The 24,942-nt window shown below is 40.2% G+C and overlaps 1 protein-coding gene across 2 annotated transcripts in view; it reads right to left on the bottom strand.

The window, feature by feature from the left end:
- Positions 1-23,093, bottom strand: part of BMPR1A (bone morphogenetic protein receptor type 1A) — a 94,366-nt gene extending 71,273 nt beyond the window's left edge. For both annotated transcript variants that reach the window (XM_089510608.1, XM_089510607.1), the window contains exon 1: positions 22,920-23,093. The gene's annotated coding sequence lies outside the window, so the exon portion shown is untranslated. The remainder of the gene's footprint in view (positions 1-22,919) is intronic.
- Positions 23,094-24,942: the final 1,849 nt, after the last annotated feature.

Raw genomic sequence — 24,942 nt, 5'->3', positions numbered from 1 at the left:
GTAAACCAAAGAGGGATACAGTCGATTCAGAAATGTGCCTAGGTAAGTGCAGTAAAACAAAATCTGGGACCAGGCAATTCATCATCTGAGTAAATTAATGATGTCTTGGGCCCTGTTCAGACGACCTGGGGAAGGAATCAAGGCATCACATCCAGATGGTGCATGGCCCAACTCCTACCCCCAGGGTGCCATGATGCCATAGCAACACAGCTATGGCACCCTTTCCAGGGTGCAAAAAGTAGCCACTTTTTGCGGTTCCTTCTCATGCCTTAAAGGCTGGATTGGGGCCGCAGCATGAGGTTGCTGTGGCCCCAATATGGCTGAAGAAGGGGCGGCTGAAACCCCTCAGTCATCCATTTAGCACAGCACTATCGTTTAACAGCTAGATTTGCCAAACCACAGATAGCATATGGTCTTAAATCTTGTACAGCTGCTAGCTGACCTGCGGAAATAAAAGAAAAGAGACTGACATACATCCCAAGTGTGGACTGAATTCTTTATGTCTGCAGAGCAATGAGAGGAAAAACAATGTCCTATTACAGAGGATGCAATTTCAGGCTGCTGAGCTTTCCTGCTAACCGTGCAGTGGTAATGACCATCAAAAAGACAGACTTAAACATGAGCAAACATGAAGTGGCTAGCTTGAACAGTGTGTTCATTAGATGGCTGAGGCCCTACCAGTCACTTTAAGTTCATAAGATCTTTTATAAACTTTTTCATAACTGGGTGGGGAAAATGAAGTAAGGAGACAGCATTGAGATACACCCTTAAGGATAATACTAAAAAGCCAATAGATTTTCATGGATATAGAACAAAGCATACTGCAATGACTAGTGAAAAGGTTTATCTGAAGTACAGCCAAAAATTAGTTATAGAGCAAAATATTACTACTTGGGTTTCCTTGCTACCTTCAGCACTTGTAGAAAACCATAATTTTACAGTGGGTGCATCCACCAAGCCAATCTCCTTCCCAAGCAGTTTGGGCAGATCTGATAGATGGAAAAAATCCCTCAGAACATAAAATCAGCATGGTGATAAAGCCATCACAGAGACAGAAGTGTGACACCTGAGTTGTTCCTATGTATTTTAAAAACTATCCCCATGAAAAAGAGAGAGAAAAGGAAAATATGCAGTTGCCTTTGACCAGCCACTAAAACTAATGTTGCTTCCAGACAATGGGCCCATCTAACCAGAGTGGAATACCTACTTTTGTGCTATCTAGGTATATACAACCTATGAGCATCTTGCTGAATATTTATTAACTAGGCAGTAGGTAATGGAGAAATGTGTGACATTTCCCAGTTTATAAACAGATCCAGGTTCCCAAGAAGGCAAATAGTATACTAGATCCAGCTGCACAGAGTTTCGGAAACTCTGCGCAAGAAGAGATGAACAGCCACCAAGGGGGGAAAAGTGAAAATTGAATGGCAATAGTGACATGAAATAAGTGACAATGACAGATGGTGGGGGGAAATCCTCGAGATCTATGGTTGTAAACCAATGGTTCATGATCAGATGAAATAAGTTCCAACAAACAAGCAATATTGGGGCTAGTAAAACTTAACCCTGTCTAGTAGCAGCTGATAGCTGATGTCTCAAAGCATGGACTTCTGCAGACACAACACAAAGGACCTGAGAGGTCATTCTTTAGACCAATGACTCCCAGACTCTGGTCCTGTGGATGTTTTGGACTTTAGCTCCCAGAAGCCTAAGTCATCTTGGCCAATGCTCTGAGATTCTGGAAGCCAAAGTTCCAAACAAATGGAAGGCCAGAGTTTGGGAATCTACTTTAGACACATGCCTCAAGGGCTCTGTTACCAATAACACTCTCAGCAGAAAAGGATGGATTCTATGAACTTGCCAACAAAAGCTCTGGCCATGATGAGCTTTTCTCCACGATACAAAGATTAAAAAAAAATTATAAATTGCGATTTTCCCCACAAGTAGACCCAAAATAATGTACAGGTTCTTCATTATTCAGAATTCCCAAATCCAAGACACTCCAAATTCTAAAACTTTTTTCATAGGTGGGTAAGATAGTGACACTCTTGTTTTCTGATGGTTCAGTGTACACAAACTTTGTTTCATGCACAAAATTATTTAAAATAGTGTATAAAATTACCTTCAGGTGATGTGCATATGATATATATGAAACATACATGAATTTTGTGTTGACACTTGGATCACTTCTCCAAGATAGCTCATTAAGTCTATGTCAATGTTCCAAAATCCAAAATGCTTCTGGCCCCAAGCATTTCAGGTAAGAAAGACTCAACCTGTACAGTTAGACCACAGTATAACACACAACAACAGAAACAACAACCCCAGAACAACATCTAACTGTCTAATTAAAAGATTGCATGTACAGTGCTGTGTAAATTTACAGTGCTATATAAATAAAGCTTAATAATAATAATAATAATAATAATAACAACAACATATTCTTTAAAAACAGGATAGGAAATTACTGAATATTAAAAACCTGACAAAAATACTGTTTAATTACTTACTGGATGGAAACTTAATATGCATGGAGTCAGCCTGATTTCTCCCTAAGAGGTAGCACTATTTAACACACTGTATTTCAAAGCCATGAGCAGAGAAGAGCTCCCAAGTACAACATAATATATTGCAAAAACATAAAAATATAGACTTGAAACTGGGAAGATGACAACAGAATGAAAAGGAAAACAGAATTAAAGAGCAATACAAAGAAAGACACAAATAAACAGTTTACACAGAAGTTGAGGAATTCAGAAAAAAAATACATACTGTATAAAGTCACAGAGGTTATGCACGGTCAAGAAAGGAGATGTGGCTACCTACTAAAACCTTTCAGATCTAGAATGTTCTGAACAGTGTTTCACATAGGTGGAAAATCCACATGTGATTCAGACCATTATATACTTCATGTATTTCTTCAACAGCACACCTTTAAAAACTATGAAAATATAGAACATACTGTATATACTCATGTATAAGTCTAGAAATTTTAGTCAAAAAATTGACCCAAAAATTTGGGTCGACGTACCCACGGGTCAATGTAAGTACTGGACTTTAACTCATATATATATATATATATATATATATATTCATTCATATATATATATATATATATATATATATATATATGGAGCAATCCCCTTTCTCTGAATAGAGTGGTAAAAGGCAAGAGTCCATCCTGGGAGCACCAAAAAGAAGCATGGATCCCTTCTAGTCTCTCATCCATCCAGCCTTTCTAAGTTCTTTGGCAACATTTTCCTTTGCATCATCCTTTGTTACATGCCCTGAAGTTTTACCCTCGGCTTATCCATGGGTCATATCAAAATCCATAATTTTGGCCCCAAAACCTGCCCCCGACTTATACATGAGGTCGACTTATAGTTAAGTATATATGGTATATACAGTCATCCAGTATTTTTCTCTCTGAGCTTTCCAAGTTATTCGTCCTCTATGAATAGGTAACTTGCCTCAGAAAAAGGATCTGGTTGACTAAGCGAGGCAGCAGAGACTTCTTGTTCCTTAGTGTTATATGAGGATGGTTGCACACATATGACTGCCCATACATAAGAAGGTGGAAACAATTCAACTGAGCCCCCACAGGATCATTCATAAACAGATGTTACTCAGCACAACTGAACTATGCTCATTTGTACACTACATACAGTCTTCAAAGAAGCCAATGCAATGTAGGACTGAAAAAAAAAAAAAACTTTTAAGTCCAGGATAAAAATGACTAGGCTATAGGGCAGGGGTAGGCAATCTTTTTGAGCCGGGGGCCGGGTTGCTGTACCTCAGACAACTGGGGGGCTGAAGCCAAAAAATAAATAATTAAAAAAATTAAAAATTTAAATAAATAAATAAACCGGGACAAATGTAGGACAACTTTTTCAAATGGTGGACACTGTTTTTAAAAAAAGTGGAGGACACGCAAAAAAAAATTGCTGATTTTTTAAAAAATGTTAATATAAATGCATGTTTCTTAGGCGTCTATAGACAATTGCCCCCCTTGCCCCTGCGCGCAAAAGGCCAAAGGCCCCGGCGGCAATCGGTGGCAGGACCGGGCTGGGGCCGGTCCCAAGGCCTTGTCGGGGCCGCATCCGGCCCGTGGGCCGCAGGTTGCCTACCCCTGCTATAGGGATTCTTCTATCTTTGCTGATATGATTATTCTATTGGAAACAGAAAGGCAGTTCTGAACTAACACAGAGTGGTGACTTTTGCAACTGTGATAGATACTAAGGGCCCATACAGACAGGTCAAAATAAAGCTGCTTCGGGTCACTTTGGAGCTAATGCTGTTTAAATGATGCATGCGTCCGAAGAGGCTAGAAGCCGTGCCAAAGCCGCGCTCCAGTCCTAAAGACTGGAGCGCAGCTTTGGCACAGCTTCTGGCCTCTTATAACGCATGCATCATTTAAACAGCATACCTCCAAAGTGACCTGAAGCAGCTTTATTTTGGCCTGTCTGTATGAGCCCTTTGGCCCTATATTTCGACTTTTGGAGGGTACAAAAAGGAGCCACTTTTTGCAGCTCCTTTTTGCACCCTCCAGAGTCTGGATCGGGATCATAGCATGAGGTTGCGGCAGCCCCGATCCGGCCAGAAAAGGGACAGTCTCCCACCACCCTTTAGAGGCTGTCTGTAGAGCTCCTTAGAATCTTTCAAAGCAATACTCCTCAAAGTTGTGTTCTAGGGACTGGTTCTGGTCAACAAGGCATCAGCTGCTGTCAGTCCCTGAAGAGCTTCCAGAAGCCAGCGGGCACAAATATGGTACGGGTCCCTAGCACACTGGGGGAGGGGGGCAGTCCCTCCCTTGTCTACATATCAGATACATTAAGAAGCACTGTTTTAGACTTGAGCACCAGTAATTCAAAACCATAGCATTGGCTATGCCAAAGGGGTAGGGTGGGGTTGGGATATAGTTAATTCCTCTTTCCTTCCTCACCAACACATGTCAAAGTCTTATTTTCTGACTCCATTTTTTGTCTGTTCTTGAAGGAATAAAAAGATGAAACAAAGAGAATACTTTCCCTCCTGCCTGCATGCTTCCTCTGCTTCCTACTTTCTTCTTGTGCTGCAAAGGCAGACAAGATGTGTGAATGGGGAAGACTCCAACTGTCTCTTTGCCTCTTGTGAAGTCCCCTTCCTTGCTAGGATCCCAAATGCCATGTTCATTTTGCTTTCCCCTTCAACACTTTTCAGTTCACATAGCCAAAACCGATCAGCCATTAGCTGACTACAGTAAGTTATCACTATTTCATTTCATCACAGCATTCCATTTACTATACACAGACATATTTTAATTCAATAATTAAACTGTGCTCCCCAAGCTGTTTAGGGACTGGGATGGCAGCCTAGTAAATATTCTAACTAGATTCTGGTTTGATATATTTGACCTCTATTTAAATAACACAACTTTTATAAGTATTCCGTTTTATTTTATCACATGCTGTGTAAATACTTTAAACATTCCAATAATGAAAAGTATTTGAATGGAAATACTTTTGACAAAGAAAAACAAAACCACAAAGTGCACAGAAGCTGCGATCTTACTCAAACTTACCTAGGAGTCACTACTACTTCTGAATAAACATGCATAACCGAGTATACTTTTAATATGCTTTAAATGCAATGTGACACTTAACTTGGACATTATTTTTACTAAAATATGCTTTCTAAATTTTAAGAAACAATGAAAGTAAGGAAATTGTTAATATACTAATTTAGCAACCCCACAGATATTCATGTCCTAATACTCTAAAGGCACCAGATCCTTTCTGCTCCTGGAAGCTAAGCCAGGTCAGTTCAGTTAATACTTGGATGGGAGACTGCCAACAAATACCAGGTGCTGTAGGCTATGTTTCAGAGGGAGGAACTGGCAAAAACACCTCTAAGTATTCCTTGCCTAAGAAAACCCGATGAAATTCATGAGATTGCTCTAAGTCAATAGGTGATTCTAAGGCGCATGCATGCGCATGCACAGAGATGCTCAATATCTACTTGTGATTTTATGCACACAAAGGGACAGTCATTTTAAAAAGTGACTTTTCAATTTTCCAGAAGCCCAATTTGACAGTTATTTTATCCATTCTGTTGATAATTAATGGAAATGTATTTCTAATGGAAACTTTTCAGAGAGCAGTATCATAGAAGAATTGTTTCTATCAGTGGAAAATGTCTGCTAAGCTCTTTGCAGGAACTAAAGCATATATTTTTTTTAAAAGTCCTGTTACCATGTGCTTTTCTGGCATGGATACGTAATGGAAAGCTTAAGTGTAAGGACAAGAGTCATACAGATCCTTATAAAAGGAGACTTTAACAGCATTATGAATATACAGGAGTGACAGTAGGCCATTTGGCAGCTGTTGCCTGTGGATGGTGACTGGCCTTAATGGAGGAAAACAAAAGCTGCATGGTTAGAAATCAGACATTTGGAATGGTTAGCCAGATAGAGCTAGGTTGGAATGGGCTTTCTTGTATCTTTATTAGCAAAAAAATTATAGAATGATAATGGAAAGGGGCATTTTTACAAATACATGAAGTCAGGTAGAGAATGAATGAAGATTCATATAGTTTAGACTACAAAGTTTCAGAAATAGGATGGAAACATAAAAAAGTACTGTAAAAGCAAGTGTACCACATCTTAAATTTTAAAATGGATAGACTGCACAGCTGCTATGCAGATGTTTAACTCCACATTTAAAGTTCCTTTCTTCTAGTTTATTTTTATTGGACGTTCTCAGACTTTAAAGTTGACATCTGTTCTTTGACCTTCCTCAATTTAGTGTATGTTTTTGTTCTTATTTGTTGTTTCACAAAACTTCTCAATACAATAAATATTTTACTATGGCGGGTTACAAACCGCCATTAAAGTACGGACTCAGTCCATACTAGGGTTAGGAAGGTGCGGTGCTTCCGCACCCCCCTAACCCTAGTACGACTGAGTTCGTACAAAATGGCGGCTCCCCTTCCACAAGGGGGCTGCCATGATGACGTCACAACCGCGCCGCCTCTACACGGGGCGGCGCGGACGTGACGTCGTTGGTCCGCGCCAGGGCGCCTAGGGCGCCCTTTCCACGGACCAGGAAGGAGCTCCATTTCGGAGCTCCTTCCTGGTTTGCGGCGGCGCTTTGCTTCGCTGGACGCAGCCTTCAGACGGCTGCGCCCAGCGAAGCAATGGAGAAAGGGGCCAAGTGGCCCCTTTCTCCTTCTCCCCGCTGCCGCGGGGTGTCCACAGACACCCCTTTTCAGGCTGCGGGGAAGCGGCGTTTTGCTGCTTCCCCGCAGCCTGAAAAGCGGCGGATCGGGGCCTCAGCGGCTGCCGTTCTGGCAGCTGAGGCCCCAATACACCGGGGAAAGGGGCGGGTGCAGACCACCCCAAATGGGCGGTCTGTAACCCGCCATAAAAAAGGTATGAATTGGAGAAGTACTAGCAGAACATGGACAGCCAGAAGTCAAGGCATATCCCAAATAACATGGGTTTAAGTCTTGTTAGCAGCGCCTATAACATGTATTAAAAAACAAATTGAAATAGTAACACGTCTGCAGAATGCTATTCTGGTGTATAAGGATATTTATCAAGACTTACAGTGTTAAATTAGGGGTATACTTGGAGTAATACAGCTGTGTCTGTTATCAAACATTTTGAATTCCATAACAAATAATTTTTTACTAATTAAAATGTAAGTCGAAAAACAGACAAGGAGGCTTATAATAACAGAGTTTTCCCGATTTCAAAAATAAAATCTGCATTTAAGGTTTTAAAAAATCCAAACTTTTAGCAGAAACCAATATGAAAATGTAAAGTATAACAAAGACCATATTTCCAGTTCAAATTGGCATTACTGAAGGAAGCATAGGCAGTTATCTCATCCTGGAGAAAAGTGACCAGTGGGGTCCCACAGGGCTCTGTCCTGGGGCCAGTGCTATTCAACATCTTTATCAATGACTTGGATGACAGAATTGGGGGCATACTTATCAAATTTGCAGATGACACCAAATTAGAAGGAATAGCTAATACTCCAGAGGACAGGATCAAAATTCAAGATGACCTGAATAGACTAGAAAGCTGGGCCAAAGCTAACAAAATGAAATTCAGCATGGAGAAATGTAAGATACTGCACTTAGGGCGGAAAAATAAAATGCACAGATATAGGATGGGGGACACCTGTCTGAATGAAACTACGTGTGAAAGGGATCTAGGAGTCCAGGCAGACCAGAAGTTGAACATGATTCAACAGTGCGATGTGGCAGCTAAAAAGGCCAATGCAATTTTAGGCTGTATCAATAAAAGTATAGTGTCTCAATCAAGAGAAGTAATAGTGCCACTCTATTCTGCTTTGGTCAGACCCCACCTGGAATACTGTGTCCAGTTCTGGGCATCACAATTTAAAAAGGACATTGAGAAATTGAAGCGTGTCCAAAGGAGGGCCACCAAAATGGTGAAGGGTCTGGAAACCATGTCCTATGAGGAACGACTTAAGGAGCTGAGGATGTTTAGCCTGGAGAAGAGAACGTTAAGAGGTGATATGATGGCGCTGTTTAAATATTTGAAGGGATGTCATATTGAGGAGGGAGCAAGCTTGTTTTCTGCTGCTCCAGAGACTAGGACCTGTAGCAATGGATGCAAGCTACAGGAAAAGAGATTCTACCTCAACATTAGGAGGAACTTCCTGACAGTAAGGGCTGTTCGACAGTGGAACACACTCCCTCTGAGTGTGGTGGAGTCTCCTTCCTTAGAGGTCTTTAAACAGAGGCTGGAGGCAATCTGTCGGGGATGCTTTGATTGAGATTTCCTGCATGGCAGGGGGTTGGACTGGATGGCCCTTGTGGTCTCTTCCAACTCTACGATTCTATCTAATGAGTGCCAATTGTCATGCAAGCACTGTGTATACTCAACTATAGGTCGAAAAAATTATGCTGAAAAATTGATTCTAAAATCCTGGGTCAACTTATATATAGGTCAATACAGTAACATTGCTTAGGAAAGCCCTGAAAGAAGCTCTACTCCATGCCTCTCTCTCCTTGCCTCAGCAGTGATCTCTGAAAGAGCTGCTGAGACAGGGAGCATGTGTGAAAGAGGTTATTAACCTTCTCAATCTGATGTTAAAACGTTCTCTCCTCCTCCTCTTCACCTCATCTCTCCTGTCCATCAAACACCCCATTTTCCTGTTCCTTCCCTTCACAATCCGGTTTTTCTCCCCATCCTCCTCCTCCCTCCTTCACAGCCAAAGCCCACTTTCCTCCAGTTCCTTCCCTTTTCAATCTGATGTTCAAACGTCCTCCAGCACCAGGGAAATGGTCAGGAGAGGTCCAGAGAAGGAGATTGGGAGTGCTGTTTTCCCATTTAGATTCTTTGTTGTATGCCCCTATGTTTTACCCTTGACTTATCCACAGGCCCTATCAGAATAAATGATTTTGGCTCCAAAACCTGCCCTAGACTTATGCATGAGGTCGACTTGTACATGAGTATATATGGTAATATACCAAGCACATGTAAGCAATTCCATCTTATAAACCCGAACTGCAGCAGAAATATACCAATAAATAAGCAGTTGATAAGTTGTGAGCACAGGTTGTGAAGCTGCTGAAAATAATAATACTCCTCCCTTTATGTTCACAAAACACTACAACTATTGTCACTACTCTAAAATACAATAAAAAACATTGGATTTTGAAACTAAAGTTGTAATTGTAGGACCTGCTTTCTAAATGTGCTTTCACATTTTGGGTTTAAAATGTTTTTTAAAAGGTCTGGGGTTTGTTTTTATGAAAATGCACAATTATTTTACTTTTTTTAGTGCCAGAGGCCATCTTACTTGCCATGTGCTAATGTATCTCTTGCTGTCATGCTCAGCATATAGATTTCCCAAAGGAATTAAGCTGGCCTACCTTTGGGCTGATCCAGCATGGCCCTTCTAAGATTTCTATCTTCCAATCACCTCCTTTAGTAGCATGGGATGTAGAATCTGCAGGTTCTGAAATTGGGTTGGGATCTAAAGGCTGACTGTGGATCAACTCAGCCTTTTTAAGGAAAGGAAATGTGACCCTTTTCCCGTCAGATGGTTGTTATTATGGATCCTCAATAGCCACCTTGGGAACTGTTCTGGGTAGGAGGCAGATTTTATTGAATGCAGAAACCAGTTTGAGTCCTTATGCAACATTTCTGCATAACTTTGAACTACGAAGTTTCAAAACACAGGAACCAAGCATCTCATAGCTTGACAAAATGTCTCAGCATAATATCTATGCACCATGGCATTTTGTTAGTTTCAAAGCAAAACATACCAGAAAATATAGCCACATAAAAAAGGATGATACAAAGATATTTTAATCTAATGTTTTTCGTATCAAAGGGACTTACATATAGCTGATCCACAAACAGGGATGCTTATGGAATTCAGTATAAATTCCAATACCAATTGGCATGAGCCATATATAGAGAAATAAAATGTAGTTCAGAAATCAAAATGCATTTACTGGGTTTTGCATCTTCTAAATATTCTAACACAATTCTTGGTTCTAAAGTGCATTAAAAGGTGTATAAAATGCATTATTTTATAAGAAAATTAAATTTTGTTGTTGTGTTCCTTACATTTATAAATGTAACATCTTCAAATTTATTTGAATTTTATTTATTTAGATAAACATTCACCAATTAATGCAGAAAAAGGACAGGACTACAATACTGTACATACAATGATAAATATAGGGAGTACTTAAAAGCACAGTATCAAGATTTTATTTTTTTTTTTAATTTTAAAAAATCAGTTTAAAATAATGTCAATTGAAATATAATCTGATTTCAAGACAAAGGAATACATACTGTATCTACTCATGTGTAAATCTAGAAATTTAGGCCAAAAATCTGACCCAAAAAACCTGAGTTGACTTATTTTTAACTCTTATTTTAAAAAGGAACCATCCCTGGTGAAAGACAAGAGGGTAATTTGTCCTGGAAGCACTGACAGTGATGGCGAACCTATGACACGCGTGCCAGAGGTGGCACTCAGAGCCCTCTCTGTGGGCACACATCCTTTCACCCTAGCACAGAGTTTTCCAGAGTTTCTTACTAGAAAGCCAGAGGGACGTGGCACTTTGGAATAAATAAGTGAGGTCTGGGTTGCAGTTTGGGCACTCGGTCTATAAAAGGTTCACCATCAGTCTCTCATCCGTCCAGCATTTAAGGTAAACACAAACAGTTGAGCCTGCTGTAATTTTGTAAGTTCTTTGGCATAGCTTTCCATTGCTTCATCCTTTAGATCCTTTGTTACATGCCCCTAAGTTTGGCCCTCGACTTATCCATGGGTCATATCAAAAGCCATAATTTTTGGCCCCCAAACCTACTCAAGTATATGCGGTATGATAAATTGTATGCATGTACAGAAACCATCAGCCCCTTGAAAAGAAAAATGAATGCTATCAAATACTATGTTTGGATTATTGTATCTTGACTTATATTCACGATATTGAAGAGCCTTTTTTGTTGCAGAAGTTGCTTCTTCAGTCCTTCCTTTGGGGAACAACAAGGCAGGAAGTGTTATAGCTTCCCATTTGTCTGAATGGGGAAACTATAATTAATCAATGACTTCCTGGTTTGTCTGCTAACGCATTTGTCAAAGGGTTCATTCATATCTTGGCTTATTAAGCTACATTTGTGGAATCACCCCCTTTTTGCAGAAAGCATTTCACCGTTCTGTTCTGACAATTATAGCTTGGCTGAACAACTCAGTTGGCACACTGTGGGAAAGATTACAAATCACAGTCTAGACTTTAGAGGAGACATGCTGCTGCTTTTATTATATGCTACTTTAATGATCACATGCATATTGCTAAGTTATGCAATACTAGAACACTTTTTGGAATGATTAAATTTCTGCCTGAATCTCAGGACATATTGTTCAGTATTAATGCATATATTTACTAACAGATCTTCTAAAAGTGGGCAAACACGCAATAAACAAAGTTTAATGAATCCATCATGACAAGACTATTTATAACAACAATTAAGAGTACTCTGGACATTCTTCAGACCCATTCGCAGAATTCACGTTCTCACCAGAGCCCAATTAAATCTTCCTGTCATAGGAGCTATATCAATACAGCGTAAGACCAGTTGTACAACTGATCACTTGACCTAAAGATGTATTATGTAATCTTTCAGCTTTTGCAGCCAAGATTCTAAAACTGAACAATACATCACTGCATGTGACAGAAAGCCTTCCTACTTGTAAAACACAAGGATAATCCTAGAATATCACAACACACACTACAATGACCATGAAAAAACAACAATCCAACACTGTAATTCCTGGCAAGTGGAGAAAAAAAGCAACAAATCATACCAGGCTTAGAAATCGTGCAGCTGATCGTGTATGGTAAGAATTCTCTCTAAACATCCAGCTCAGGCTTTACAATAGTTGCTTATTTCTTTCAAACCACAAGTGTCTACTAATGCAGGCAAGTTAGTTAAAAACAAAGAAACTGGAAACTACAGTGGACGCTCCACATTCGCTGGGGTTAGGGGCACAGGACCCCATGAAAATGGAAAAACCCAAAATAATAAAAAAATACTATTTTTTAACCTAAGAGAACACTTCTCTAGGAAGCTCTAGGACGGTCCTCCAGGGCAACTCTATGATCAACAAACTGCCAAAGGTTTACCAGAGAATTGTACTGGAAGACCTACAAATGCCTAAGCAAGTGTTCTCTCTAAGAATCACTAGGTCCTTCCACATGATTTTTGGTGGACTCTGGACCACACAGTCATACTGGAGGACCTAGAGATTCCCAGAGAAGGTATTAATCAAATCTGTGAATAATCAAAGCCACAAAAGTTAAAACAGCAAATGTGGAGGACTGACTGTAGTAATTTTTATGTAGAGATCTTGTATCACCTTTGAGACTAACTGAAAGAAAGAAGTTGGCAGCATGAGCTTTTGTAAACTTCAGTCTACTTCCTCAGATGCTTTTGGTGGAGTGGATCTGCATCTGAGGAAGTAGATTGAAGTTACAAAAGCTCACGTGACATGGAGTATGTGACCATTAAAATGCAGTTCATAGCATCCTCACTACTGGTTATACTGGTTGGCACACTACAGAAATAAAGCAGTTTGACCCTACTTTAACAGTCATGGCTCCATCCTGTGGAATCCAGGGATTTGTAGTTTAGATAGATATTGACCCTGGTCTTTCAGAGAGCTCTGATGCCTCACCAAACTACAAATTCCAGGATTCTGTAGGACAGATTCATGGCAGTCAAAGTAGTGACAAATTGCTTTATTTCTGTAGTATGGGTACACTCTAGAATTTACAGAAAGAGCAGGCCAATAACAACTGGAAATAGCTATTTGTAAACTTGGCATCTTTTATAAATTATATTTTTAAAAAGATCTGGAGATAATGTGATATAAGTTTTGATGTTTAGATATGAATAGTTTTCTATATAAATTGTAGATCAAACTATTTTTTCTTGTTTTCTTCTTTTTCTTTTCAGATTATAGGAAATTTTAGAATTACTGGTTCATAATATGTTAGACTAGTTAGAGAGATTTAACTAGATCTTATACTTAATTATCACAGAGTGCTGAGTGGGGAGCAGGACATAGGTTACTGTCTGTTGATATATGCTTTTGGTATGTTTGTCTGCTGCTGCTGTTATATGTAAACTGGATTGTTAAAAAAGTTATTTTCAAAATGATAAAAAATAAGTAAATAAAATAATTGCATTAGCTAACAATATACTTCCAGTCTTAATTCACGGTGTTGACAATGACATTCAAAGCCCTAAAGGGCTTTGGAAATCAATAGTGCCTCTCTCTACATATATCTGCATGAAGTTTGAGGTTGGAGGGTTCTTCCTTTGTGTCTCAACAGCAAGGGCAAAATACTGTGATAGGATGTGTGGGAGATGCCCTCCTCGGTTGTGATATCAGGACTATTGCCTGACTGACATCAATGCTGTCGTTATTCTGGCACCAAGTCAAAACACTGCAAATTATCAAAGGTTTTGGACCGTGACCGATTTCATTTATATTTGCAAGTGAGATGTTTGTAAATGTCTGAAGTGTTTTTAAACCATCCTGTTTAAAGTGTTAAATACAGTCAGACCTCCATAGGCAGGGATTTTTTATCAACATATTCAAGCATCCATGACTTGAAAATACAATTGGCCCTCCGTTTGTGTGGGGGATCTGTTCCGGACCTTGCCCGCGAAAACAAAGGCACACATGTATTCAAGCCTCATAAGACTGAATAGGGCGCACCCCCGTGTGCACAGCCCAGATGCACGCACCATTAGAAATATCAGAGGTCACCCCTCTGCGAATAATTTAAGTCATGGATCTCAGATCCGTGAGTTAGGAGGGGTAACTGTATTTTTAAAAACTAAAAATTCCAAGAAGCAAACCTTAATTTTGCCATTTTGTAGAAGGAACGCCATTTAATAATGTCATTGTATTTAATGAGACTTGATCATCCATGGATTTTGGTATTGATAGGGGGTCCTGCAACCAAAGTCTACCAAGGGACCACTGTAGTTTGATGTGTTTTTAGTTTTTAAATTATTGTTACTGTTTTAAATGGTTCTAAATTGTTCAGATTAATTTTACTGTAGGCTGCCCTGAAATCCTTCAATATTGGGGCATAGAGAGATAAATATTTTAATAAATGAAGAATATATAAATAGAACAAACACAACTGTTCAGCAAGATTGCAGAAGTGGATTATAAATATTTGATTTTCGACTGTAAGCCATTTTAATATTTCCCAAATTTTTAAATATGTCATTGTAATGTAATGCTTGTAATGTATTTATCTTACATGCTGTACACCGCTTTGATCCTGGGAAAAGCGGTCAATAAATAAACAATTTATTTCATTAATTTATTAAATCTTTTTACTTTGGAATACAAAGCACAAATTCAGTCACACATGGCTATGTATCCATAATGAAGAAAACTATATACAGGCTGAGTTTTCCTTATCCAAAATTCCAAAATCTAAAATATTCCAAAATCCAAAACTGTTATGTTGGTGATTGAGATAGTGACACCTTTGCTTTCTGGTGGTTCAATGTACACAAACTTTGTTTTATGCACACCAAAGAAATTCCTGGGAACACAGCAGTCAACCACTACATCATTCAATAAGGCTTGGCCACTCTTTCTATTCTGAGCACCTATTTTCTTTTCCCTATATATACTACACAGATCCCATTTGTCTCTATTCAAACTGCATTTAATACTCCTTCTGAGAAATCCGTGCAGCCTTATTTCTCAGCTATCACCTTCTTCTCCATGTAACTCACAGCACTGCCCCCTTATCGGAAAACATTTCTCATCTGTTATCTCCATTTTTCTGTTCTTTTTTCACTTAGAGAAGCAGCCCAATTCTCAGCTAGCTACCTGTTGTCTGCACCCTACATCTTAATCTTACTACTCTTCCTCCACCACTTGTTAGTTTACCTTGATCACTACACCCTTCCTTTCTTTACCCTAGCCTCACTATACTGTTATCCACTTGTTGCTGCAGAAGTTGATATCTCTGCACCATTTCTCAGTTCCCTCCTTTCACTCCATAGCTCTCTTCCCGTCCTGACCACTCTTGCCTTCTCTGTATTTCATCTCGTAGAGTTCAGTAGTAGCAACATATATAGCTTTAACTTAACTGCAATTAATACCAACAAGGGAATTTCAGTAACAGTAAGTCCAGTACTGAATGTGTTTGGCTCATGGCAAAAGGCCAAATAAACTTTTGTCTATACCACCACACACCTCTGAATCTTAGGAAAGAAAGAACACTGAAGGAGCAGCTATCCCCTCAAAGCCTGTTTTTGATGGGTTTTGGTAGCTTTATAGTACCATAAACATGTGGGAATGAGTAACAGAAAATACAATCGTCCTTCCAAGTCCGTGACTTGAAATCCACGGACTTGAAAAATCCATGGAGGGGCAACCACCATTAACCTTAATGGGGTACATGCCCGCGAAGAGCGCCCGCATGCACGCACCCCATTCAAACCTATGGGGCTTGAATATGCGCAAGATTTGGAACTTGCGCACGGGGGTCTGGAACAGATCCCTCACAAGCTCCAAGGGGCGAATGTACATACTTAGTATTTCTTTAGGGTACTGCTATAGAATATGACCTGCAACTTGCTAATGGGTCTCATGTTGTACTGTTAGGACTTCAGATCTGCGAGGGGTTGGTCTGGGGCCCACTGCAAATGCAAAAAAAACCCCAAACCCTTGATTTGTCACATCCCATATTATTAAATGGTGGTGATATGAATGTGTACACTTCTGCATATCCATATTCATGTCACTGTCATGTAATTGAATGATCCAATTCATGGATCTGAACCCCACAGACCTGAAAGACCAACTGTATATGTCTTCTTCAGTGGACTCATTCCCATGGAGAAAGTAACTAATAACTTAAGCATAAGATTAGACAAACTCTTTTGTAAACCAAAATATTTAACGTTTGTAGCCTTCCTGCATTCTTAGTGATATTAGAATAACTAACTAAAACAGGAAAGAAGGTAGCTGCATACCCAATCATACACGAAGAAGTGCTACTCTTACCCAGTCAACATTCTTCAGCATATTTAGATTGTATGTTAACACTTCTGCCTTTCAACAAGATTACTGTGTAGGGGCTTAAAACACAGGGAAATGTTTTGAACAGAAGAGGCGAATATGTCTTTCAGAAGTAAAATGCCCAAATGATGTGCTGTAAAGCTCATCTGTGGCATTCAGTTTTTATTTCTAATTTGCTACTAGTTCCTTACTAAAATGCTTTCTGACTGGACATTAGAGGGTATGTACAAGTTCTGTAATAAATTAAGATAAAGGTGCAATGAGCCTGCTGTATCAATTATCAGTGGGCCAGGCATCTGCAGACTGGAGCTCCCACAGATCGCCCTGCCCCATAGTAGAGCTCATACCAACACCCATTGACTAATTTGGGCTTGAGCTCCCATGATTTTCCTCATCTGCGGTGGGGCGGATGTGTGTGTGTGTGTGTGCGTGTGTGTGTGTGAAACCAGACTCACACAGATGAGAAGGGCCACTGTAATCCATCATGGTTCCAATAACAATGTAGGAATATACAGTGGACCCTTGTTATACGCTGGAGCTTGGTTCCAAGATTCCCCCATGGATAACAAAATTTGTGTATGCTCAAGTCCCATTAAATATAATGACATAGCAAAATGGTGTCCCTTATAAAAAATGGAAAATCAAGGTTTGAAATTTATGCTTTTTTGAAACATTTTCAAACAGTGTATGCTTGAATCAGTGTATAAAAAAATCAGTGTATAAGAAGGGTTGACTGTATGTTGTAGTGGTGGGAAAAATGGGAAAGACAAAAGCAGCCTGACATGCTTGTGACTGTTATGTCCTACAAACAACTTGCTCACTTGGGAACAACTGCTACATACATACGACAGGGGGAAGGTAGTAGAATTAATGGCTGCAATACACTTTAATAACTGTTCTTGAAATCTTTCAGGTGAAATAATATTACTGTCAACATCAACAGTGAAATCTGTGTCCATTCTGCCTTTGTGCAATTGCTTTTCTATCTTGTATTCCAAACACTAATTTCTAAAGTCTAGCAGCACAAATTTAACCCAATCCTAAAGTTTGTGGAAGTATGTCCTGCTGAATTCAGTAGCAGTTACTATCCAGTGACTGTGTTTAGGACTGCAGTAGGTCAGATCCCAGAAAAGTAGGGCTTACGCTTTTGGCTAAACATGCAGAAAATAGCAAATAAAAGGATAAGTATTTTTGCTCATATGCTACAGTAACATTAATAATCTTGCTGAAATCATGAGCATCGGATGAAGGTAAGAAACACTCCTAAAATAAAATAATCAGCCTTTGAACTTCTAACTGTTAATTTATTTGTGCACAGCTTATGTACACTTAGACAACATGTAAAGATTAGCATATTCACTTCTGTTTTAAGTTATCTTGCAAATCAAACTACTTGTTCTAATTCTTATGAAGCAATACCAGTTATTTATTAACTTCCACTTATTTGCTTTCCAAATAAAACTCATTTCTACCTAAAACTACAACCTTACACGATCTGAGAATGGCCTTCAAAAACAAGTCTCCTTAATCTCATTTTTGTAGTGTTCCAAGATAACTTTAACATTTTATCACAAGTTTTGCCCAACGTTTATCCTGCTTTCAGAGAAGACTGCAACTTCAGAATTTATCACTTAAGCCTAATACTACTATTCAGAAACTCCTTCAGAAAACATGTTTACTCTTGGAGGTCTCTTTTAGTTTTGTTCTCTAATCTTCCTTTATTCAAAAGGAACTCATTAACTAAGTGTTGTTTGGTAGCTGAAACTTAAAACTACAGCGGACCCTTGTTATACGCTGGGGTTTGGTTCCAAGATCCCCCATGTATAACAAAATTCGTGTATGCTCAAGTCCCATTAAATGTAATGACATAAAAGAATGGTGTCCCTAAGAAAAATGGAAAATCAAGGTTTGCTATTTGAAATTTATACTTTTTTGGATCATTTTCAAACCGTGTATGCTTGAATCCATGTATAAAAAATCAGTGTATAAGAAGGGCCGACTGAATTTAGTATCTCATTTAATAAAGTGATCAAAATACAAACAAACAAGCAAAAAACAAAGAAAGTGACATTCCTGTGTCACCCAAATAGACTTCCACACAAGCAACAGGACTTCCCACCATGCTGCCTGCTGGAAGCCCCCTTCAATTTGTTCTTAAGGATCCTCCAACCCTCCAGAGCAGATTTTGCCGAAGAAAAATGTAGGGGAATGAAGGAATCGCTCCATCCGCTGAGTCTGCTCCGCTCAAAAACAACTGGATACAACCCACTTCTTGTGCTTGACAGTGTCAGTTACTGTCAAGAGTGTAACGTTTTCTTGGTGAACTGGAGCATTCCTGCAATACACTAGAAGAGCTACAGGAACATCTTCCTGTACTCTGTATGTATGCACCTTCATATCAGCTTCTGTGTAATATATAAAATTGCTGCTCACATGCTGAAACCCTAGCTGCAAAAGAGACAGTGAATCAAAATGATAACCATTCTTGAAAAAAACAACAAATGCAGTACATTCCAATATTGAACAGTTTGTTTAACTTTAGGGGAAGCCAAGTTATGATCTATCTGGAATAATATCAGGACTATCATCCTAATGCTCTTGCCTGAAGGCAAACTAGGACTTAGCTCAGCTGGACATTTCCGACTGACAAGTTAAAAATTGTGGGTCATATCAATGTTCTAATGTCCTTTGTTTGTAACAGTCTAAATGTACATTTGACAGACATTTCATCCTGAAAAAAGGCAGCCATTTAAAAAATTTGGACAGAAAATGCTTTGCATGTTTGGCTCGAGGCAAAAACATTATGTTCCAAAAATACGGTACCTGCATTCAAACAATAAACTTATCTTCTCTCTCAGCTCCACATTGCTTCCTAAATCCCTTGTCTTGGGGACTAAAATCAGGCTCTCTGCTGCAACAGCAATTCAGTTTCTAAACTACAGTGTACTACTATTTGCAAGTCAAGTCATGTATTTCGAGTAGAAAATACACCTGTTAAACCTCTCATAAGTACTACTTGCAAAGCAGAAGAACATTTCTCATGAAATTACATTACACACGGCAAAACAGCAAAAGGAAAATGTCTGGAGCAACTGAAGATTGTGGCAACACACCAATTGTGGCAACACACCAATTCTGGCAATCTATAGCCCCACTTCGGTGCATTCTGACGCACACCTTGGGACCCAGGTCTACTGAGCTAAGGACAACATAACAGCAGAGACAGTGGTCCCTAGAAATGCCACAACGAAGTACAGGCTCCTCCTGCAACTGCTCAGGCATATCGCATCTTCCAATTCTTACTTTTGGCACCCAGTCTGCAGGTTGGCCAGCCATAATCTTCCACATGTTTCTTACACTGAAGGGTGAAACACACAGCACTGCCATATAATACAATTCACAATTGCAACCCCAGTCAACTACTTTATTTTTATATGCCAGAATGTTCCTTATATGGAAATGGGTTTAACATACAATTTCTTCCACACAATAATGGATACAACATTGATTCAATCAGTTTTCATTCCAGGTACTAAGAAATGAACCTCACACACCATTCAATCTAACCAATCCTGGCTATCATAGAACCATAGAATCGAATTGGAAGAGACTGCAAGGGCCATCAAGTCCAACCTCATTCTGCCATGCAGGAACTCTCAATCCCCATTGACAGATGACCATCCAGCCTCTGTTTGAAGACCTCCAACAGTCAGTCCAATCACAACACTGAAACATCCAAAGCTCACAATGTCAGAGATATTTTTAATTTTTATTAACACTTTTTAAAAAGACCAACAGCCCAGTTCTAAACTGATTTATTGGAAACTAGACCCAGGGATCTCATTTCTTAAGTCATATCCGCATAGGGACTATTGCTCTTGCTACTGGATTACAACCAAGAGGGAAGTAGCACACACTGAACATGCCATCGCTGTAGTTTAATTATGACAGCTTCCAACTTCTTTCATGTGTATTGTTTACTTTGGTGGGTGTAGTGGAAGGATATGAAATAATTCTGTTAATTAAAAAGTAATACCTATAGCAAAAGAGGGCCCCTCCCCTGCATAAATACTACTTCTGGATTGGGAAGGGCAAAACTAACCACCTGTTTAAAGGAGGGGACAAAGAGGGAGAAGAGGACTTATCACAGGCAAGGTTTGGAGTAAAAACAACGAAGAGTCTAGTGGCACCTTAAGGAGAATTTTTACTATAACCATTCTTGGGCTTTTGTCACATTAATTATCTGCCTGGAGTCCCAGAATAATTGAGTTCCCCTTCCCTTTGTGCATTTTGTTTGCCTAATAATGGTATCATTGTTTGGTGGGCTTTGGATTTCGTTGCATTTTCCTGCATGGCCCACAGGGCTACCCCTAAATATGTCCCCAAGAAAACAAGGGAAGCAATGTCTCAATGCAGCAACTCCTTGCAATCTGCCTTATTTCAATCACTCCTGCAAGGAAACGCAGGGGGCTGGGTTGTTCAATCAGTCAAACTGGGATGGCGAAAAAGAGATGGAGGGCTGTGAAAGGAGAGTGCGCTGGTTCACTGGGAAGAGCTGGATTCGTAGTCCTTCTACAAAAATATGCCCAAACAAACGCACACAAAGACCCGCCTCCCTTCAACTAAGGAGTGTGTTGCTGCTATTGTTTTTGTTGTGCGCCTTCCAGTCATAGACGAGGTCTGGCTGACGGCATTAATGAAACACACACACATATCTAGCACACACACGCGCATGCACACACATATATATATATATCAAAGACACATATAGCACACACATATATATTAATGAGACACATATATATGCAGACTATACATACACACATTAAAGAAAAACACACATATATCTATAGTACATACATATATATTAATGAAAGACACACATACATTCACACACACATACACACATATGTGTGTGTTGGGGTTCGAATCCCCCTTCCCCTGCTCGGCTATGTAAACCCACTGGTGTCCTCAGGAAAGTCACACTCTCTCAGCCTCAGAAGAAGTGAATGGCAAACCTCCTCTGAACTAATCCTGCCTAGAAAACCCTATGATAGGTTGGCATTAGGGTCGCCACAAGTTGCAAACGAAGGCATGCGACGTGTGTGTATTTGTGCGTGCATGTATACATGTGTGTCTTTCATCAATGTGTGTGTATGTGCATACCTATGTGTGCCATCAGTATGTGTGTGCGTATCTTTCATTTATATATAGTAATATGTCAGTGCGTGAGCTTGTATCTTTCATTATTATGTGTATGTGTGTATATATGTGTACAACTAGTGTGTGTGTGTGTATGTGCCTTTAATTTCGTGTGTGTATCTTTCATATATACACGTGCATGTGTCTTTAATTATTGTGTGTGTGCATATATATGTGCCACTGGTATATATGTATGTGTGTATACATGTCTTTCATTTCATATGCATATATGTGTGCGCAACTTTTATGTATATGCATGTATCTTTCATTGATATGTGTGTGTATATGTGTGCCACTAGTATATATATATATATATATGTGTGTGTGTGTGTCTTTTATTTTATATGTCTATGTGTGTGCATCTTTAATTAATATATATATGTGTGTGTGTGTGTCTTTCATTAACATGTGTATATGCCTATACAGTATATATGTGCCACTAGTATATATGTGTGTGTACATGTCTTTCATTTATATATGTGTGGACCTTTCATTAATATATATATATATGTGTGTCTGTGTGTGTGTCTTTTATTTTGTATGTTTATGTGTGTGCATCTTTCACTAATATATATATGTGTGTGTGTGTGTGTTTTATTAATATGTGTGTATGTGAGTATATATGTGTGCCACTAGTATGTATATATATGTGGGCGTATATGTGTCTTTCATTTATATGTGTGTGTGTACCTTTCATTACTATATATGCCTGTATCTTTCATTAATATGTGTGTGTGTATGTGTGCCACTAGCATATATGTGAGTGTCTTTCATATATATATACACACACACACACACACAGGTGTCTTAATACTGTATGTGTGTACTTTTCATTAATGTGTGTATGTTTGCGTGTGTCTTTTATTAATATGGCTTGTGTACCTTTCATTGATATATATATGTGTGTGTGTGTGTGTGTGTGTCTATCCTTGACGCCGTGGCCAGCCAGGCCAGGCCCTCTCCGCCTGGAGATGCCTCTTCCTCGGGAGAAAAGGCAGACGAAGGAAAGAAATCCAAGGAAGGAAGGAAGGAAGGAAGGAAATCCGTGCCTTGCTCCTGCCGCCATTACCTCCCGTCTTCCCCTCCTCCCGCTCCTTCCATGGGTCCCACTTTCCTTACCCTCGCCGGGGCCCCTTCATGCTCCTTCGTGTGGAGGGAGCTCCGCCGCAGAGCCCCTTGGCGCCTGCCTCCGTCCGCAACCAAAGAGCCCAGAGAAGAGAGACGGACGACGCAGACGAACAAAAGTTGCCTTCGACGGCTGGCTAGGCCTCGACGCTGATGATAGAACGCAGGGGGGGGGAGGCGGGCTGTTGTGCGCATGCGCGCCAGCGCGAGGAGGGAGAAAAGGAACGGCGCGCGCGAGAGAGGATGAGGGGGGAGGGGTGTCGTTGTAGCAGTCGTTGGTGGCGCGCGCGCGCGCTCGCTCGCTCGCTATGTCTCTCGCGCAGGCGCACGCGCTCCAGCGATTCCAATCACTGCTTGGCACCTAACTCAAGTTATTAAAAGCCAACTGCTGTAGGGGCCCGAGGCTGTCCAATAGGAGGAGGAGGAGGAGGAGGAGGAAGAAGGTGGCTGTTGTGGAGGCTGCATCCATAGCCGTGACGTCACGTCAGGGACGGGAGGGGGAGGGAGTGCGCGTGCACTTTACCTCAGACACTTTTCCTCCTCCTCCTCTTTATTTCCCCCCTCCCTAAAATCCCTGAGGTGATTTTATGACGATCGCACCTTGGCGCTCCTCGACGACGGAAATTGCCGAATGAGTTCGGAAAGATTCGGCTTAAAGTGACACACACACACACCACCACCACACGCAAAAACATACATACAAATAAACCTCCCTTTCCTTTTGTTGTTGTTGTTGGTTGCATCCACAGTAGAGAAGTAACCCGGTTTGGTACCGCTTTATCTCTCTGTTTGGCTCTTTGCTATGGAATTCTGGGAGTTGGAGTTTGTTGTGGTCCCAGAGCCCCACAACAAACTCTAACTCCCAGAATTCCATAGCAAAGAGCCAGACAAAGAGTTAAAGCGGTACCAAACTGGGTTATTTCTCCAGTGTGGGTGCAGCCTGTTCTCCAGACTCATAGCCCAACATTCAAAGCCCCTACAAGGACCACAAGATCCAAAACACACTGAGGAAATTACCCAGTTTGAGACCACTTTAACTGCTTTGGATCAGTGCTAGGGAATCCTGGGAACTGGAGTTTAAATTGTGTGGCACCAGAGCTCTCTGACAGAGAAGGCTCAATGTCTCACAAAACTACAATTCCCAGAATTCCCTAGCAATGAACCAGGGCAGTTAAAGCGGTCTCAAACTGGGTTATTTCTTCAGTGCCCGCTTTATTAAGCGTCTCTCCTGCAGATGATGTTTTTCAAATTCAACAGAAAAGCAGAAAATTTCAATCTCATCTTGGCAGGAAAATGTTTGTTTTTGGCCCATACAACTTTAACGGTATATAGTTTTTTTGGGGGGGTTGGGGCTATATGGCCATGTTCTAGAAGAATTGATTCCTGATGTTTCGCCTGCATCTGTGGCTGGCATCTTCATTCTTCTCTGAAGATGCCAGCCACAGATGCCGGCGAAACATCAGGAATCAACTCTTCTAGAACATGGCTATATAGCCCCAAAAACCCACAAAAAACTATGGATGCCAGCCATGAAAGCCTTCGACTTCACATTTACTGATTAGAGTCTGCAGTTTGTATTCACCCCAGAGCAAAGATCTGCTCTCAAAATGCTATTCCAGTGGAGTAAACAGTGTTTCAAACTGTGTTTTAGGTCATCACCTTCAGCCATTTAGGTTTCTAAAAATGTTTCAGCATTGCTCCCAGATCTGGGGCAGTTTCGAGGCCATTTCAGTGCTTTGGATGGGAATGGGGGAGATTGGAAAAACTTGCAAGAGTTGTTCAGATTGTCCTGAGCTGAAGTTTAAACTGATTGGGTTTTCTCTATCTTTAAAGAAAAGAGTGGAGAACGCCAGAGAACTGAAGTGTCTGATAAATGAAAGTACAATTCCTGTTCCATTCAGTGAGAGTGGGTTGCAATGGTGGACTGGAGATAAGAGACAGCAGACAATGGATTTGGATAGTCTTTATGTTTAGGAATGATAACCTCTTGTAAGATAGGTCCTTTAGAACCTAGCTA

The sequence above is a fragment of the Sceloporus occidentalis genome, unplaced genomic scaffold (genome assembly GCF_023333645.1).
Source record: "Sceloporus occidentalis isolate IW3139 unplaced genomic scaffold, rSceOcc1.0.p SCAF_2, whole genome shotgun sequence".
Classification (NCBI taxonomy): domain Eukaryota; kingdom Metazoa; phylum Chordata; class Lepidosauria; order Squamata; family Phrynosomatidae; genus Sceloporus; species Sceloporus occidentalis.
This window is presented reverse-complemented; position numbering and strand designations above follow the sequence as displayed.